The sequence below is a fragment of the Ovis aries genome, chromosome 12, assembly GCF_016772045.2.
Source record: "Ovis aries strain OAR_USU_Benz2616 breed Rambouillet chromosome 12, ARS-UI_Ramb_v3.0, whole genome shotgun sequence".
NCBI classification, from domain to species: Eukaryota; Metazoa; Chordata; class Mammalia; order Artiodactyla; family Bovidae; genus Ovis; species Ovis aries.
Window position 1 is genome coordinate 32166232 of NC_056065.1, and position 16985 is coordinate 32183216.

The 16985-nt window shown below is 45.1% G+C and overlaps 1 long non-coding RNA gene across 1 annotated transcript in view; it reads left to right on the plus strand.

Annotated features, from left to right (window-relative positions):
- LOC121820771 (uncharacterized) overlaps window positions 1–16069 on the plus strand; it is a 72897-nt gene extending 56828 nt beyond the window's left edge. The window contains exons 4-5 of the long non-coding RNA XR_006061457.2: window positions 1958–13619; window positions 14231–16069. This is a non-coding gene — a long non-coding RNA (uncharacterized LOC121820771). The remainder of the gene's footprint in view (window positions 1–1957; window positions 13620–14230) is intronic.
- The last annotated feature ends 916 nt before the right edge of the window (window positions 16070–16985 follow it).

Here is a 16985-nt window from a genome sequence, read left to right on the forward strand (position 1 = left end):
CTTCACTTCACTATTGAGGTTATATAGGACAAAGTCTTTGCGGGAAACAGACACTAAAATGTTTGGGGAAGATGGTGCATGAGGTTGGCAAATTACTCTCACTTGGTTCAGGAAGGAATTTTTTGTATGTGTTTGTATCTTAGTTCAGGCTGCTATGATAAGATACCACAGACTGGGCAGATTAATCAACAGAAATCCATTTCTCACAGTTCTGGAGGCTGGAAGTCCAGGGCCAGGGTGCCAGCACTGTCAAGTTCTTGGTGAAGGCTTGCTTTCCGGTTGGCAGGTGACTGGATCCTCATGTCACAGAGAGCAGAAAGAGGAAACAAGTCCACATGTCTCTTCTTATAAGGGCACTAATCCCATTCATGAAGGCTACACCCTCATGACCTAATTTCCCCAAAAGTCCCACCCCGTGATTACCATCACACTGGGGGATTAGGATTTCAACAGCTGAATTTGAGGGGACACAAACATTCAGTCCAGAGCACCTTCCAACTGTTTTGTAAATTTGTACTTATTTGAAAAAATATTAAAAATGCTAGCTGGTTCCAATTTAAAGTTGGTTTAATTGGTATGGGGTACAGCCTGGTCTGCAGGATTTAAAAAGTTTCCCCAGTTGTGACTTGTGCTGCCAAATTTGAAAATGACTGTGTGTGCTGTGCTTAGTTGCTTTGTCGTGTCCATCTCTTTGTGACCCCATGGACTGCAGCCTGCCAGATTCGTCTGTTTATGGGGATTCTCCAGGTAAGAATACTGGAGTGGATTGCCATGCCCTCCTCCAAGGGGTCTTCCCAACCCAGGGATCGAACCCAGGTCTCCTGCATTGCAGGCCGATTCTTTAGCATCTGAGCCACCAGGGAATGACTAAGTTGGATCACTTCTGAAAGATGATGAGTTAATTTTCTGTGATGAATTATTTCGCATAATCTGAAAGCCCAGAACTGGGAAGTGTTTGAGAGAGTGGTGGATCTTCATGTCCTGGTCTGTAAGCTCAGGAAAAGGCCACGTTTGTGTGAGAGGGGTGAGGGTGAGCTTCCCTCTTGGGGATGGAAATGCCAAGACTTGCTAGGACTACCTCACCAGACCTGCAACGCCTTGACACCTGCAGTTGAGCCCCTGCCTCATGGAGAGGATCTTGGATGATGGCTGAAAAGCTCACTTGTCAGATGAGACCGGGTTTCAAGTCCTGGTTTTGCTCCTCCCTAGCTGGGTGACATGGATAATTCACTTCAGTTCACAAGCCTTAGATTCATCCCACAAACCTCCTCATAGGATTATCGTGAGGATTAAATGAAGTCATTAGGGCATAAAAATCAGCCAGCACAGTGCCCAGAATGGAATAAGCATTGAATTCATGCTAGCTATGTAATATAATATCAGCATAATGAAGAAGGAGGTGTGTGATTTCCTGAAAATATTACTATTACCAAGAGTTTTTGAGTGTGTGTGTGTCCTGGGAGATTTTGCAGCCGAAGAAGGGGAACAGTGTGCTGACAGCTACATCAGTTAAGAGAGCTAAGACCCCAGGTGGGTGGGAATAACCTTGCCATCTGTCCTTCCTCCCTGCGGGCAGGCCTGGCAAACTCTGAGAGGTGAGTGTGGGGCCCGATGTGGGGGCCTAACTTTGGCCAGACTCCCCTCAGCTACAATCTCTTCACCACCGAAGCATTAGAAAAAATTCCTGTTTTCAGGAGGTGTAAGGTCCAGAAGGGAGTGGTGAGATTAGTGGAGAAAAGAGGGCAGTGGCGACAGGAAGAAGCCCTGGGGACAATCCAATCTACCTTTTTATCTGAAGATTTTGAAGGGCACACAGTCCACTTTTGACAGTGTCTTCGGCTTGCATCTTGCTAGTACAGAGCCGCGGAGAACAGTTGTTTGAAGGGGAAAGGAGGTTAATTGTTTTAACTTGAGCAGAGCAAACTTGGAAAGTGAGAAATCCTCTCTCTTCCAATAGGTCTCCGGTCCAAAACCACACCTGGCCTCGCATCCTTCTAATGATAATCCCCACAGAGTTCCAGGTGTTCAGCCCAGTGACTGATGGTGAGCCCTGCCGAGTTCGGAGGGACAAGATGGAGGCTATATATAAATCCGACAAAGTTTCAAAAGGTAAAAGACGCATGACCGATTATGAAAGCCTACTCTGCTCTGGGAGAGTGCCGAGGCTTCACTTCTGCCCTGGCTGAATCCACTGTCTTTGTTCCCTCTTGGAAGACAAGGCAGTTTCTCCACCGCAGCTCCCCATTTGTGGAAAGAGGTGAGATTATCCGCCCAGTGGGACTCATCTGGGCGAGGCACCTTTGAAGGCCTCAGGGCATGACAGCGCGCTGCGCTCTGAAGGGCAGGTGCCAGGACTCCCAAAGGCAAAGGCGCCAGGGCCAGCTGACGCCTCCTGAGAGGTCTGAGAGCCCGGTGGGGAGGGCGGGTGGCAGGCCTCACCTGCGGTCATGATGAGGACTCCCGGGAGGACTGCGCGGTGGAGGCCGCCGTGGAGCGAGGTCAGCGGGCAGCCCAGGAAGCAGTCGGGCAAGACATGGCCTCTTGGAAGGTGGCGGCTGGCACGAAGCTCTGCTCCCGGCTCAGCTGCCGTCGCCGAGCCACACGCATCGGCAGGAGGAGGCCAAACCAGGCTGATGCCAGGAGGAAGGAAACTCAGAGAAGTCGCGGAAGGTGAACGCAGAGCCTGCTCAACAAGATCTTGTCTCTAGAATTAAGATGCGCCCTGTTAGGGCAGATGGTTTAGGGCCAATCCAGGCTCTCCAGAGAGGCAAGGGCTGAGACATCACCTTTCCTAATCCCTTTATTTTATATAACACAAGTGGGAACTCAGGCCTGGAGAGTATTGGTGACTTGCCCAAAGTCTCACAGCTGAAGAGCAACGGGACAGCCAGTCATTTCTTACTTGGTTATTACATTCAGTATAACCTAGGATCCCTAAATGGTTCATCAGGCTCTTTCGTTAAGTCGTGTTTGACTCTTTGTGACCCCATGGACTGTAGCCCACGAGGCTACTCTGTCCATGGGATTTCCCAGGCAAGAATACTGGAGCGGGTTGCCATTTCCTTCTCCAGGGGTTCTTCCTGACCCAGGGATGGAACCTGGAGTTACTGTGGTGTCTTCTTTTCTGTGTGTGTGTGTGTGTGTGTGTGTGTGTTTCCTGACAACCCTGAAGCTCTCCTAAAAGCGGCTAGGTCCCTCTCATCTCTGTTAAACAAATGCTGTCTCTACCTAACCCAAAATAAATAAATCAAGACCAAGCATCACTTAAGGGCAGCATTCCTCTCGCTCATCTCTCTTGTGTCTGCCAAGTAAACCGCTTAATGCAAACAAACTCTACTCCCACGCTTCAAAAGTGATGTTGATTTTTTTCTGATTGTGACATTACTTTGCTCATTATGGAGAGTCTGAAAATCATGTAGAAATAAAACAAAGAGAGTGACAAAAGTCACTTGTAATCCAACAAACTCTGGAACAATCTGTGTTAAAATTTCAGTCCTTTTTTTTCAAAGATCACTTATTAAAACAAAACACAAACTCAAACTAATACCAACAATGACATTTTGGATTTTTTTTCTTTTCTGATATTAGAGCAGGAACTTTTCCGTGTGATTAAATAGGCTTTGAAAATATAATTTTTAAGGTCTGTAAATTATTTCCTCACTTAGCTCTCTCTTTGTTTCTATAACCAGATTCCTATTGTATATTCAAGTTTCCAACTTCCCAGTATTATATGTAATCTGGTGATTATCATCCTTGCACACAAATTCCTATCCACATCTCAGACATCATGGACATCTCAGATATCACCTGGACTGTAGAGGCTGTCCAGGTGAAATGGTCTGAAAACTGCTAATTCTGAAGCTAGTGGAAGCTGAAGACATCATCGAGGTTGCTGCTAACTGCGGGGTAGGGGGCTGACCTGGGTCCCCTGGCCTCCTCTGTTCCAGGCCTGGCCTTCCTCTGGGCTGCCTTAGTCCTGACCACATTTACCCTGACAAGGGACTCAGCTCCTTCTCTGGTTTTCACAAGAGAAAATCACTTAAACAAAACTGTGACGTGTTTAGAAGATATTGCTGAAGATTTGGGGGTCCCTGATGGGGCCACTGGGCTGTCCTTCCCCTCGTTCCTTATCCTGTTCTTCCTGGAATATCCAGTCTTTCCTTTCTGTCATGCAGTGCTGTGGCCTTACTATCATTGGTGTGGCACGAGGCCACCTAATACCCAGCCCCTTAAGAGTGGGGCTCATCTTCTAGCTAAGTACTCATCTCAGCAAAGACATTTCTCAGCCTTAGAGGAATTCTAGTGCCAACAGTGAATTCTTATATGTAGAAGAGATTGGAATGTTCCAGGGGAATGACAGTTGAATGGTATAAAAAGTAGGCATTGAAAGATGTTTAAAGCCTAGAACTAGATGTGGGATAATAAATATAAATAACATAGAACTAGAAAAAGTCATTTTAAAATTTGTATGGAATCACTGCTGCTGCTGCTGCTGCTAAGTTGCTTCAGTCGTGTCCGACTCTGTGCGACCCCGTAGATGGCAGCCCACCAGGCTCCCCCGTCCCTGGGACTCTCCCAGCAAGAACGCTGGAGTGGGTTGCCATTTCCCTCTCCAATGCACGAAAGTGAAAAGTGAAAGTGAAGTCGCTCAGTCATGTCCAACTCTTAACGACCCCATGGACTGCAGCCTACCAGGCTTCTCCATCCATGGGATTTTCCAGGCGAGAGTACTGGAGTGGGGTGCCATTGCCTTCTCCATGGAATCACTAAAGACTTCAAACAGCAAAAATATCTTGAAAATGAAGAATCAAGCTGGAGGAATCACACCCCCCAACTTTAGACCACACTACAAAACTACAGTAATAAAGCAGCATGGTACCGGCATGGAAACAGAAATATAGACCAAGGGAACAAGATAAAGAGCCCATAGATAAACTCATGTACTCATGGTAAATTACTCTACAACAAAGGAGGCAAGAATATACAATTGAGAAATGACCATCTCTTCAAAAAGTGTGTCTGTGAGAACTGGAGAACCACGCGTACAAGAGTGAGATTAGGACATTCTCTGAAGTCATAGACAAAAATAAGCTCCAGTTGGATTAGAAACCAAATGCAAGTCTGGCGCCCATAAAGCCCCTAGAGAAAAACATGGGCAGAACACTCTTTGACATACATCAAAGCTATATATTTTGGGATCTGTCTCTTAAATCAAAGGGACTAAAAGCAAAAATAAACAAATGGGACCTAATTAAACTTAAAAGCTTTTGCACAGCAAAGGAAAACATCGACAAAACAAAAGACCACCTACTGAATGGGAGAAAGCATTTGCAAATGATCTGACCAATGAAGGGTTAATATCCAAATATGTAAAAAGCTATACAACTCAATTTAAAAAAAAAACTACAACTTTAAAAATGGGCAGAAGACCTGTGTAGCCATTTTCCCAAACACATACAGATGGCCAACAGGCACATGAAAAGATTGTCCACATTGTTAATCATCATAGACATTAAAACAGGAACAAGATATCACATCACACCAGTCAGAGTGGCTATCATCAAAAAGAATACAGCAAATGTTGGTGAGGCTGTGGAGAAAAGGGAACCTTCATACACTGTTGGTATGAATGTAAATTGGTATAGCCACTGTGGTAAGCAGCATGGAATTTACTCAAAAAACTAAAAATAGAGCTGCCATATGACCAAGCAATTCCACTCCTGGGTATATATCTGAAAAATGAATGAAAAAAATAATTTGAAAAGATACATGAACCCAATGTTCAGAGCAGCATTATTTACAATTGCCAAGATACGGAAGCAATCTAAGTATCCATCAACAGATGAATGGCCAAAGAAGACATGATATGGATATGTGTATATATGTATGTATACATATGCATATCATACAATGGAATACAACTCAGCCAAAAAAGAAAGAGATTCTGTCATTTGTGATAACATGGATGGACTTTGAAGGTGTTCAGTTCAGTCGCTCAGTCGTGTCCGACTCTTTGCGACGCCATGAATTGCAGGACGCCAGGCCTCCCTGTCCATCACCAACTCCCGGAGTTCACTCAAACTCACGTCCATCGAGTCAGTGATGCCATCCAGCCATCTCATCCTCGGTCGTCCCCTTCTCCTCCTGCCCCCAATCCCTCCCAGCATCAGAGTCTTTTCCAATGAGTCAACTCTTCGCATGAGATGGTCAAAGTACTGGAGTTTCAGCTTTAGCATCATTCCTTTCAAAGAAATCCCAGGGCTGATCTCCTTCAGAATCCACTGGTTGGATCTCCTTGTAGTCCAAGGGACTCTCAAGAGTCTTCTCCAATACCACATTTCAAAAGCATCAATTCTTCGGCGCTCAGCCTTCTTCACAGTCCACCTCTCACATCCATACATGACCACTGGAAAAACCATATCCTTGACTAGATGGACCTTAGTCGGCAAAGTAATGTCTCTGCTTTTGAATATACCATCTAGGTTGGTCATAACTTTTCTTCCAAGGAGTAAGCGTCTTTTAATTTCATGGCTCAATCAAATCACCATCTGCAGTGATTTTGGAGCCCCCCAAAAAATAAAGTCTGGCACTGTTTCCACTGTTTCCCCATCTATTTCTCATGAAGTGATGGGACCAGATGCCATGATCTTCGTTTTCTGAATGTTGAGCTTTAAGCCAACTTTTTCACTCTCCTTTTCACTTTCATCAAGAAGCTTTTTTGTTCCTCTTCACTTCTGCCATAAGGGTGGTGTCATTTGCATGTCTGAGGTTATTGATATTTCTCTGAGCAATCTTGATTCCAGCTTGTGTTTCTCCCAATCCAGCGTTTCTCATGATGTACTCTGCATATAAGTTAAATAAGCAGAGTGACAATATACAGCCTTGACGCACTCCTTTTCCTATTTGAAACCAGTCTGTTGTTCCATGTCCAGTTCTAACTGTTGCTTCCTGACCTACATACAGATTTCTCAAGATGGAGGTCAGATGGTCTGGTATTCCCATCTCTCTCAGAATTTTCCACAGTTTATTGTGATCCACACAGTCAAAGGGTTTGGCATAGTCAATAAAGCAAAAATAGATGTTTTTCTGGAACTCTCTTGCTTTTCCATGATCCAGCAGATGTCGGCAATTTGATCTCTGGTTCCTCTGCCTTTTCTAAAACCAGCTTGAACATCTGGAAGTTCACGATTCACGTACTGCTGAAGCCTGGCTTGGAGAATTTTGAGCATTACTTTACTAGCATGTGAGATGAGTGCAATTGTGCGGTAGTCTGAGCATTCTTTGGCATTGCCTTTCTTTGGGATTGGAATATGTTAAGTGAAATAAGTCAGACAGGAAAGACAAGTACTGCATGATATCACTTATAAGTGGAATCTAAAAAATACAACAAACTAGTGAGTATAAATTCCGTCTAGTCAAGGCTATGGTTTTTCCTGTGGTCATGTATGGATGTGAGAGTTGAACTATAAAGAAAGCTGAGCGCTGAAGAATCGATGCTTTTGAACTGTGGTGTTGGAGAATACTCTTGAGAGACCCTTGGACAGCAAGGAGATCCAACCAGTCCACCCTAAAGGAGATCAGTCCTGAGTGTTCATTGGAAGGACTGATGCTGAAGCTGAAACTCCAGTACTTTGGCCACCTGATGTGAAGAGCTGACTCATTGGAAAAGACCCTGATGCTGGGAAAGATTGAAGTCAGGAGGAGAAGGGGACAACAGAGGATGAGATGGTTGGATGGCATCACCGACTCAGTGGACATGAGTTTAGTAAATTCTGTGAGTTGGTGATGGACAGGGAGGCCTAGCGTGCTACAGTCCATGGGATCACAGAGAGGTGGTCACGACTGAGCGACTGACCTGAACTGAGTGAGTATTGAAAAAAGGAACAGACTCACAATACAGAAAACAAACTAGTGGTTACCAGTAAGAAGATGGGAGGGGGTAGGACATATGCATTGGGGATTAAGAGGTACAAACTACTCTATAAAGTAAATAAACTACAAGGACATATTGTACAACACAGGGACTATAGCCAATATTTTATAATAACTATAAATGGAATATAACCTTTAAAAATTATGAATCACTATGTTGTACACCTGAAACTTGCATAATATACATCCACAGTACTTAATAAGAAATTGCCAAAAAATAAAAATAAAGAGCCAGCTATTAGTTTCAGAAACAACAAAAAGAATATAAATGACAACACAAGCATTTGTTTACATTGCCAGACTTGAAAGTCACCATTTTAATGTGAACAGCTGACTTAGTCTAAGGGCCTAGGCCTGGGCTATCCATTTGCCTATAAATAACCGGAGAATGATTCATTAGAAATGATTAGAAAATGAAAAATCAGTAGAGATTCTCTTCTCCTCCTAAACCATGCCCTTAACCTTCAGCCCTCTCCCCTGTCCCCTGCCCCCAGCCTTGCCCAGGTGACTTGGCAGGGCATCACGCTACTGGTGTGCCTCAACTCTTCTCTCCAGAACCACCTATTAGTGCAGCTGTAGGACCAGCTGTAGATGCTTCTAGAAATCTGTTACTTCTGTGACTGATAAATGTATTAAAATGGATATGAACTATGGAATGACTGGATAGTTCATCATACTAAGTTTTGCTTTTTTAAATATTTATGTTTATTTACTTATTTATTGGGCTTCCCTGGTGGCTCAGTGGTAAAGAATCTGTGTGACAATGCAGGAGATGTGAGTTCAATCCCTGGGTTGGGAAGATCCCCTGGAAAAGGAAATGGCAACCCACTCTAGTATTCTTGCCTGGAAAATTCCATGGACAGAACAGCCTGGCAGGTTACAGTCCACGGGGTTATAAGAAGTGTTGGACATGACCTAGAGACTAAACAGCAATCTTAAAAATTAAAGATGAACCTCTAGAAAATTATGAGTTCAGTTGCTCAATTGCAAAACGGTGAAGGCTGGCAGAATGAACCTTCTGGAGGCAAGGATGGAACTCAAGAGGCGCCCTTAAGTGCCTAAGTAGTGCACTTCATTTAGAAGGTATTTATGAAGGTTCAGACGTGTTTCCAGACCTCAGAGACCCTGTGAGACCAGTAAAAGTTTTTAAGGACAAAAACACTCAAAGACTGGAACCCAGACAAATCCCAGGGGAAAAGACACACGATGGGGACCTCATTCATGAAGAAATTGTGGAGCCTGTAGGTCCTGAGGACTCGAGCATTCTGAGGCCAACTCTGGGACACAGAAAAGGAACCCAACTGGGTGGGGCAGGAAATGTTCCGTGGAAACATCAGAAATAACTGATGCAAAGTGGAGGCAGCAGGCCTCCCTGGCCCACCCTGGTTCTTTTCTTGAATGTCAGCTGCCCAGGCCTTTGTCTCCTGCAAAGGCTGCCTCATTGGGGTCCACCAGTATCAGTTCTGTTGGTTGAGCTTGATGTCTATTTCCCACGGGGTTGGTTTTTTCTCATGTAGTTGGTGTCTCCTGATGGGGGTCAAAACTGCACTCAGGATTTCCTCATGCTTGCCTGGGACTGGGGACTGCAGGGAGGGAGGCAGGCTGTGAGGCGATGTGTCAAAAGGGCTCCCTCCTTTTCAGCGGTACACCTTTCAAACCTAAATGTCCCAGCTCATGAGTCCCCCAAGGCTGCCCCAAGGCAGTCTCAGCGATGGCTCCCCAAGCCTGCCCTGTGCACTTGGCGGGCAGCACCCACAGGGGGCTCCGCCCGAGGGCACTATCTTCTCACCTTCCTGCCTTGTGCTGTAGCTTCCTCTTTTAATTCCATCCTTACCTGCCACCTGGGCTTTGAGGATTTGGCGTAATTTCTAAGTCTTTATGAGCATACCCTTGGTTTCCTTGTGTGCTTGTGATTTTAAAAAATGTCTTTCTAAAAATATTGTTTAGGGATTTTTTTCTGATGATTATCATCAACAAATCTCCCTGTAGAACAGCCTAAATTCCCAATTCACAGGAAAGGTGCTCAGCATCATTAATCATCAGGGAAATGCAAATCAAAACCACAGGAGCTATCACCTCACACCTGTCAGAATGGCTATCATAAAAAAAAAAGAAAAAAGACAGGAGAAAACACGTTTTGGTGAGGATGTGGAGAGAAGGGAAACCTCGTGTGTACACTGTTGTGGGAATGTAAATTGGTGCAGCTACTAGGGGAAACAGTGTGGAGTTTCCTCAAAATAATGAAAATAAAACTATCGTGATCCAGCAATTCCACTTCTGGGAATGATATCTGTACTCTCATGTTCACTGGTGCACTGTTTATAACAATAAGACATAGAGCCTAAGTGTCCACTGAGGGATGAATGGACAAAGAAGATGTGTTGTATATATTCAGCGGAATGGTATCCAGCAATAAAAGAAGGAACTCCTACCATTTGCAGCAGCATGGATGGGCCTTGAGGGCATTATGCTAAGTGAAATAAGTCAGACATAGAAAGACAAATACTATATGATATCATCTGTAAGTGGAATCTACAAAAAGCCAAACTCATAGATACAGAGCAGATTGGTGGTTGCCAGAGGTGGGGACAAGGTGGCAGGGGAAATGGATGAAGGTGGGAAAAAGGTGTAAACTTCCAGTTACAAATAAGTTCTGAGATGTAGTGTATGGCATGCTAACTGTAGTTAATAACACTGCCTCATATATTTGAAAGCTGTTAAGAGAGTAGGTCTTAAAAATCTACACACACAAAAAATTGTAAGTCTGTAAATGTGTGGTGAAGGATGTTAACGAAACTTATTCTGATAATCATCTAACAATTTATACAAATATAAAATATTACGTTGTAAACAAAAAAAATATTATGTTGTACACCTAAAACAAATCCCAGTGTTAAATGTCAATTATATCTCAATTTAAAAAAAGAGTGAAACTTCCAGTTCAAAGGAAGAGTCTCTTAAAACATATCAGATTCCTCTTTAGCAGTTCCTTTCCCTTTCCAGGGAAGACAACTAGCTTCGTGTTATTATTGGTTTTTGGACTCTGGTATAAAGTGCCACTAAGTTCTTAAGGACCAGACTGTGGGAGAAAACAAGCTAATGAGAGTTCATGTAAGGGGATTTGAGTATAAAGGTGAAGAGACAGACGGATGGACAGAGAGATCCTCCCAGGGCCCTTGTCAGCTCCAGGACAGAAAAGACACTTAGAAGAGTACGGGTGGGGATGGGGCTGGTTTGGGAGGTCAGATGAGGCATGATCCACACCCCATGCTGGGCAATGGGCAGTGAATCCTCTGTTACAGAATTAACTTACTCCTTCAACCCACACGCATTATTGGATGTTTCTTCCGTAACGAGGGAGGCGAACGTGAACAAACATTAGGGCCCACACCAGGGCCCTGATTTCCCCAGGGCTCTCTGTAGTTTCTTCCAATGTGCAGTGTAACTCACGAATTAAGGCACACCCTCCACATGACTTCCCTCACTTCAGAAGTCAGCTTCTGGGGTGGGGGTTCCCAGGCCTTGTCCTCTGACCAGCTGGCTAAAATCTAGGGGCATTCCAAGCACCACTTCAGGTTCCACAATTTGTGGGGATGACTCACAGAACCCAGGGAAGTGCTGTACTTTATGACACAGTTCACTGGAAAGGATACAAATGGGGACCAGCCAGGGCAAGGCCAGGAGGGGCCTGAATATGCTCTGCCCGTGTCCTCAGGATTTGTTACTGTGTTGGCACGTCAGTGTCACCACCACCCAGGGAAGCCTGGGTGGCCAGAGTTTTTACTGAGTTTTAGTTGTGCAGGGATGATCCATTGAATGGTCGGCCACAGAGACTGAGCCCCAACTCCCCTCCCCAGAGGCGGGGCTGACATCACATGGCTCAAAAGTCCAACTCTAATCACATGTGGGTCTTTTCAGCTCTGCCAGACCCTATCCTGAAACTATCTAGGAATCCACCACCTGTCACCTCATTAGCATAAACTCAGAGGTGGTCTGAGGGGCCACCATGAATAATAAGACTCCTGTGACTCCAGGAAGTCCAAGGGTTTAGAGGTGAACAGGGACAAAGGCCAGTCAAAATCTTTACTGTAGCCATAATCTGTAGAGAGGCTTCCCTGGTGGCACTGTTGGTAAAGAATCTGCCTGCCAGTGCAAGAGGTGCAAGAGACTTGGGTTCTATTCCTGGGTGGGGAAGATCCCCTGGAGTAGGAAATGGCCACCCGCTCCAGTCTTCTTGCCTGGAAAATCCCATGGACAGAGGGGTCTGGTGGGCTACAGTCCATGGGCTCACATGAGTCAGAGTTGGACATGACTGAGCACAGCACACGTGTAATACACATTACATTACATATATAGTGTGTGTGTATATATAGTAGCCATATATGTCATATTTAAAGCTGATAGTGCCCCTGCTTCCACGCCACCGATCACAGTTGAGCGTGTGAATGTGAGAGCACCCAGTCCCGAGTGCGTTCTGACACCCCCACACTCTGATATCTGGCTGCCTCTTGCACATTGCTGGCACTCAAACCTACGTGCTTGAATTTCCAAAATCCATCTTTACCAACACACAACAAAAACTAATAATGTTGTCAGCAGTCTCAGTGCGCTGACGATCGCCTTTGCTTTGTCAAGTCATATGAACTTCAGCTCAGAACGTTTGGCCACCATACCTTTGGTTCCTACTCTCATTTGGCTGATATAAATAGTTTATAAAGTGAGGAAAACTCTGAAGAAAAACCTGACTCTCTTATAGCTTCCAGACAGAAAGACCTTGACTGCTGCCCCTCATAGTTGCAGCAGAAGGAAGAATCACCTCTGTAGGGGTGACTGTGGAGAAAGGCTCTTCCACAGGCTGGTCTCTGTGAGAGATTCTGGGGCAGCCCAGTGAGGACTAGAAGGGGAATGAGTGGCCTCTCTGGCTGTGGAGGTGTGGCTCGGCCTTGAGAAGGAGACCCTCACTGGGCAGGACAGGAGCATGACCTTCTCCCCATCCCCCTCACCTGCCACAGGACCTTCCTTGGTCCCCTCACCTGCTAACACACCGGTAACATTCAGGAATCTGAAGGTGGCTTCCTGAGGACAGGCCTGGATGAACAAAACTTGGAAACAGGTGGAAGCGGAGCCCAGCCTGGGGGGCAGATGGCCTGGAAATCTGAGTCACAGCTCCTCACCACTCACCCAAGGATTTGATGTCCTTTTGGCTGGCATGCTATTTTCTCTCTGCAAAACTATTGATCCTGCTGCCAAATGTGCCCTAAGCCTGCCTCCTGCATCAATGAGACGTGTGATAAACTGTAACTGGAGGACGAAAAGGGCCAGTCCATGGGTGGGAAACCTCTGAGCTCAGGATAGGGCCTTGGACATTCTTATCAGTAGACCCAGCGCCGGCTAATCTGCCAACCCAGGCCGGGCAGAAATTTTAGCACAAAGTGAGGACTGCAACACTTGGGTTTGTTCACCAAGTCCAGAGCGAGGCACCAGAAATTCTTGGCTTCCTCTAAACAGCTGCACAGAAGCAGCGGCCAAACCCATCTTGTGTTTGATGAGTCATCCCGCGTCAGCCCTGTGCCACTCAGGCCTCTACGGGTGCTTCCTCAGCAGCTGCATCTGGCTCAGGCTTTTTCCAGAAGACAAGGTAGCCAAGTACTCAAGCTCAGGCGTTAATGGGCACTCTGTGACTCCAGGTAAGCAGAGTTTAACCTCCAAAAGCTCACTGATGTTCCTTGTTCCCCATGACTGATTTGCTGGCCCTATGAAGAAAGGCTGAAGAAACTGGTTTTACTTGCATCAGGAAAGTGAAAGCTAAGGAATTTGACGGTGTGCATTTAGAAAAGCATGGAACAATGTGAAGTCCTTCTCCCTTTAAGCCTAAGGCTCAGGCTTTATCCTAAAGGTCAGGTAGCGAAACAGGCTTTGAGTCTCTGAAAAAAGTCTTACCAAGTATAGTGAGATAATCTACTTCTTTAGAGATATTAACATATATTTATGTGTGCCTACACAGTCACTTCAGTTGTGTCTATCTCTTTGTGACCCCAATGGACTGTAGCCCGCTAGGCTGCTCTGTCCATGGGATTCTCCAGGCAAGAATACTGGAGCCGGTTGCCATGCCCTCCTCCAGTGGATTTTCCCTGTGTCTCCTGCATTGCAGGTCGGTTCTTTACCCACTGAGCCACCTGGGAAGCTCATATTTATGTGTATTTGTGTATAAAGTTTACAAGTCACTTTTTATAGGCAGTCTTATCTAAGCTTCACAAAACTCAAGAATCAAACATTTATTATGACCTCTACTTTACAGATGAAAAAACAACTTCATAAAAATGAAATTATTTGCTCAAGCGTGATGCCTCGAGAGGTGGACGGGCGCTGAGATACAGAACGACATTCTGACTCCAAACCCAATCTATATCCTCCCCAAATAATCAGATCTGTCTTCTCAAGGTGTCTGCAATGAAAGCCTGTCTAAATATTTGGAAGATTCCTTCAAGCAACCTGTGTTTTAAGGTGTTGGGCAGTTGGTTGTCTCTAAACTTGCACATTGGTAAGATGGCCACAAGATGGCAGGGTAGCCTTGACGATTGGTGAATTGGTGTCGTCTCTTGCACCAGTAGAGGGCTGTAGCTCCTTGTTTCAAAAAGTGAGAAATGAAAACAGAAAAAGAAAAAGCAAAACAATAAAACTTCAGTGGCTACACTGATGAAATGGGATGGTGGTAGGTGTTTTTTTTCTTTTTTCTTTCTTTTCCTATTTTAAGTTAGCCAGTGAGAGTTCAAACAAACAAGTCTCCACGTTCACCACCGTGTTTGCTTTTGGAGGCACGAGGTCAGGGCTCGGGCCAGCCGCCTAGCCTGCATTATTCATCTCTCCAGCTCCAGCTCTGGAACAAATGTGAAGAAATGAAGTAGCTCCAGCGGAGGGGAAACAGTGTTGTTATTGTTGTTGGTGACACTTCCATTTGCCAACAAACATAAAAACATACTTTGGAACCCAGAATGGGCTTGTCAGAGGGAACTTTTGTTCCATGTTTGGGCTGGGAGGCTTCCAGATAGAAATCAGGCTGGCATTTGAACTTGAGGAGGCAGGGAGAGAACTGAGCACAGCAGCCACTGACCCGAAAGGTCTGGCCCTCAGCTGCAGTGTGCATCTGGGTGTTCTTTGACCGCTGTCCATGTGGCACCATGCTGCCAGCTGGGGTCTCTGGCCTGCATGGGTACTCCGGGGGAGGAGTGTAGGGCGTGCAGTCCAGGACAGGCGCTATCCACAAAGGGGATAACAGACTTTGGATTCTGAGCCTTTGGAAGGTGGTCCTCACTTTGGGGCTTTGGGATAAGAAAACTAGTCCTAATTCTGCAGGATTTATTTGCTGTCAGGTCCCAATTATCCCAAGATAGCTGGCAGCATCCTTAGGATCCCTTTACAACATGGACTAATTGCTCTAGGGATAAAGCCATCCTTAACCGTGTCTGCCGGTGCTAGTTTTGGGCAGGTAAACTCATGCTGATGCCCGTCTAGAAGGCATAATTCAGAGGGCCAATTATGTGACTGCTGCCACATAATTCAAGGTGGAGGGCCTCTCCGAAGCTGTCCAGGAGCTACTGTCTCTCTCTACAGATGGACTGGACTTACCCTAGCATGGTGTCTATTTGGAAAGAGGTAAGCTTGATGAATTATGACCGTGGTGAATGTCATTAAGACACGGTAGAACTGGAAGCATCCCATGCATGTAAATTCACTGCTTCTCACATAACCGTCCCCAAGGCCACGGTCTCACAATGTCAAGTCTCACTTTACATTAAGCTGGAAAGCTGGAAAAGTATCTTAGAGATGACACGGCCAAAATTTCCATATCTGTGTTGGCAAGTTCCCTCCCAGGAGTGGTTCAAAGATGGTGGATGATGAGCCCCTTTTTTCGCAAATAAAGTAACGGCTCCTGGAAGGGCAGCCATGGCCCCAATCACACTCCTAATTGGGGCTGGAATACAGCTGCCAACATTCAGGTTACTGCTGCTTCTACTCCATCTTGCTTTCTCCATCTGCAAACCCCCACAATATTTTTTTTTCTGTAGTAAACAATGTTTATGTAATTGTAATATAGGAAATATCAACTATTGATCTAAATAAAAATGTTTTAATACAATTTTTGATATAATTATATTGGGTGGATGGGGGAGATGAATGTGTATTTTTTTAGAAGCAACATAAGGTGATGTAGGAGCTCAATAATCATTCATGTCATAGAAAATCAATAGGTAACATGAAAAAAATTTTATATATTTACAGTTGGAAAATATTCACTTAATTACTAGTTGCTTTGGGCTGTAGGATTTTGTTGGGGGGGAATGGTAGACAGAAGAAAACCCCCACAATAATTTTAAAGCCTTATTTTAACCTACAGTTTGCTTCAGGACTACACAGTAACAAGCCAGATGTAACCTGGAGAGAGTCCTTCTTATTTCTAAACTTCAGATTCATTTGAGTCTCAATTTCAACCACTGGGCCTTGTGAACATCAACTGACTCGAGAGCTAACAAGTTTAATTTCCACCATTCAGCTTCAGATTTATTGATATTTGCAATAGAGGAACAGAAGGTATTCAATAGAGCAGAGGTTGACAACCTCTCTCTCTCTCGTTTTTTTGTTTTTGTTTTTTTCTGTAAGGGGCCAGATTGTAAATATTTTAGGCTTCATGGGCCATACATTTTCTGTTACAGTGATTCAGTTTTGTGGTTCTGGCATGAAAACAGCCAAAGAGGATTTGCAGATGAATGAGCATGGCTGTGATGTGATATAACTTTTAAGAACGGGCAGGGGTGGGGAGTGGGGGTGAGGTGGGACAGATTTGGCTTGTGGGCCCAAATTTGCTGTCCTTCTGCAAGAGAAGGCTTCCCTGGTGGCTCAGACAGTAAAAAACAAAAAATCTGCCTGTAATTCAGGAGACTCTGGTTCGATCCCTGGGTTGGGAAGATGTCCTGGAGAAGGGAATGACTACCCACTTCAGTATTCTTGCCTGGAGAATTTCATGGACAGAAGAGCCTGGCGGGCTACAGTTCGTG